Source organism: Pteropus vampyrus, unplaced genomic scaffold, assembly GCF_000151845.1.
Source record: "Pteropus vampyrus isolate Shadow unplaced genomic scaffold, Pvam_2.0 Scaffold247, whole genome shotgun sequence".
In the NCBI taxonomy this organism is placed as follows: Eukaryota; Metazoa; Chordata; class Mammalia; order Chiroptera; family Pteropodidae; genus Pteropus; species Pteropus vampyrus.
This window is the reverse complement of record NW_011889028.1, coordinates 459,171-461,345: the sequence shown is the minus strand read 5'-3', so window position 1 is coordinate 461,345 and position 2,175 is coordinate 459,171.

The following is a 2,175-nucleotide window of genomic DNA, read 5'->3' as shown; positions in this document are numbered from 1 at the left end:
AGATATCTGTTCGAGTCGCTGCTTTCACGTCTTTTGGCCCTGTCCCCAGAAGCGAAACTGCTGGGTCGAATGGCAGTTCCATCTTTCATTTTCTGAGGGTCCGCCAAACTGGTTTTCACAGCGGCTGCCCCATTTTACCTTCCCACCAGCAGTGCATAAGGGGTTCCAGTTTCTCCATGTGCTCACCAGCCTCTGTCATGTTCTGCTTTTCTTGACAGTGGCCATCCTAATCGGCGTGAGGCGGTATCTCATTGTGGTTGTTTTGATTTGCATTTCCCTGGCAATTTATTTTTATAGTACAACTCGTCTGGCACTGGGTTTAATTTACTGGTAATTTAGCTTGCTATCTATATTGATATCACTGAATTGGAATCGGTGTTCTCTGATCCCGAAGTACTTCTTTTTAGCTATGAAATTTTATACGTTTGGCTAATTAGGAGGATATCATTACGTAACTAGAACCTAAGATTTCCCTCCGGGTTTTAGAGCCGATATACTGCGTTCACATGGATTAAATACTATATTTTAGTCACAGGGCCATTTAAAAATTAGTTTTAGTCTTACTTTCAATACAAAAATTACTTTCAATATGTGTAAAATAGAGAGTAAAGATTTTCCCCTAAATAAATGACCATGTGGAATCAGAATGTCTTATACATCTGCACTTCTTACAAGTTCTGGAGAATAATTAAAAACAGAATGCCCAAATGCTGTTTTCTTATATCCTGTTCAGCAGTCGACACGGAATATCGGTTTTAAATGCCTTTGATCCCTCAGTAGTTTCCAAATGGGAGAGTCGAGGTGGATGAGAATACACGGCAGAACAAAATGGGTTTTCCTGCACTTGACTTTGCCATCTTGTTTTTATTACTTATTATTTAGAAAGTGGCCATGAGTGATCATAAGCTCTACTGAGTTTTGCATTATAAATAAGTAACATGTTTGTTGTAGAAAATACAGGCGAAAAGAAGAAAATACAAATAAACTTTACCTGTCCCATAACCCCGACGGCACCACATTTTGACGTATGGCCTTCCACTCTTTCTCCCACACGTGTGTATACCCACACATACACATCTGCAAACTTTTAACATTAAAAAATTTTTAAACGAAAAGATACGTTTATCCTTCCAAGATCCATCATGTGAAACTAGGCACCTATTTTCTAAATCAAAAAGTGACAAAAGATGGAAGACATTTCCCATCATTTAGGGCTTGAGAGTAAGCTTCTTGTTGAAAGGATTAAACCAAGAGCCTGGGGATAAAAGAGCATCTTTGAGGATGCAAATAATATAAATAATATAGATGTTAGATAAGTAATAATGTAAATGTCAGATGAGCACCAAATGAGCAACAGAACAGTACAGTTGGACATCGCTGAAGAGAATGACTAATTTTGCCTCTGACAAAATAATGCCAGCATTAGGCATTTATTTCAGCTGTCACTTAAACTCTAGAGGTTTGCTCTAGAGGAAAGGAAACCTCTAGAGTTCACAGTAATTTTCATGAGGAAAGATGTATTTTCTTTCAGCATCTACATGTATTAATATTGGGCTTTTGGGGTATAAAATCATTTCCTTGTGGCACTGGTGCATGGTCTTAATGTCCCCTTTAATAGCTGTGTAACACAGAGGTGATGTATTAGTGTCCGCAACCATTTCTTTATGGTGGACACTTAAATGGTCCCTTTCCACCGCCGTCACTTACTTTAATTTCGTTTATATATGTAATGCTGCTGGAGTACACATTTGGGTGCACAACCCGTTTTTACTTCTGAATGTTTTTTTCCTTTTAGATAAATTTGGTCGTGTTTACTGATCAAGGGGCCCAAATATATTTATAGTTATTATTTTTAAAAAATCTTGTTTCTCCCACAGTCCTGCCAGTTCTTGGTCCCCAACACTTCCGATCAAATCCCAGACGTCACATTCCAGGTTTGTAAACATGTATCTTTAAAAGATGACTCTTCAAAGAGAGCCACATTATAACTGTCACGCCTAAGAAACCTAACCATTAAATGTCCAGCGACCACGCTGTTCCAGTTGTTTTACGAACTTTCAGGGGTTTGAATTCGGATCCAAGTAAAAACCTTAAGCTGCAGTGGCTGGGTGTGACGGCGAGCACCGCGCGTCACCGTCTGCGTCCGGCCAGCCGAGGGAGCTCGATGCCTTGGTT